Here is a 616-nt window from a genome sequence, read left to right on the forward strand (position 1 = left end):
CGTGTCACCCTTTTCCTGATCGGTATAAATGTGGAATACAGAACCTTGATGGTGGTCACTGGCTGCCACCTATGGCCGTGCCTTGGGTCCTCATAGCCTCAGCTAATCTGCACACAAACAAGAAGAATTAGTTCATGTAGGTACCTTGATTACCTTTGCCGCCTGAATATAACAGAACTGTGGAAAAATATATGCACATCAATTCAACATACATATTTGTCTTCTCAACAATGAGGTCAAGAAGTTCGTCAGTGACCAAAAACCCGTAGACCTCTAGAGCTGTGGATTCATCATCCAGCTGCTCCTGTATGCCACAATGCCCCTTGAATATTAGCTGCCGTGGGACATTTTCTCTTTGCCTTCAAGAGAAGTTTGGAGTCCCCAGTGCATTCTTATTCCACCTTTTGATGGTGTACTCAGCAAGTGGCTTGTAGCTATCAATTGTGGTGCCATTTGTTGTGTCATTTGCTGACACATAATCCAGCTCATTGTTGCTGGGCATTTGAAATCATCCAAGGACTCACCTGAGGAGCATGATTGTCCTCAGAGGAACTAAAAGCTAATACCTCAGGTCTTGAAGTGTATGCAGGTGCGCGAAAGCGACTGGGAACGACTT

General features: G+C 45.0%; 1 protein-coding gene across 1 annotated transcript in view; it reads left to right on the forward strand.

The window, feature by feature from the left end:
- LOC119586461 (transmembrane protein 164-like) overlaps nucleotides 1–616 on the forward strand; it is a gene marked incomplete in the record, with an annotated part of 20,214 nt that overhangs the window by 17,186 nt on the left and 2,412 nt on the right.

This window comes from Penaeus monodon, chromosome 21, assembly GCF_015228065.2.
Source record: "Penaeus monodon isolate SGIC_2016 chromosome 21, NSTDA_Pmon_1, whole genome shotgun sequence".
In the NCBI taxonomy this organism is placed as follows: Eukaryota; Metazoa; Arthropoda; class Malacostraca; order Decapoda; family Penaeidae; genus Penaeus; species Penaeus monodon.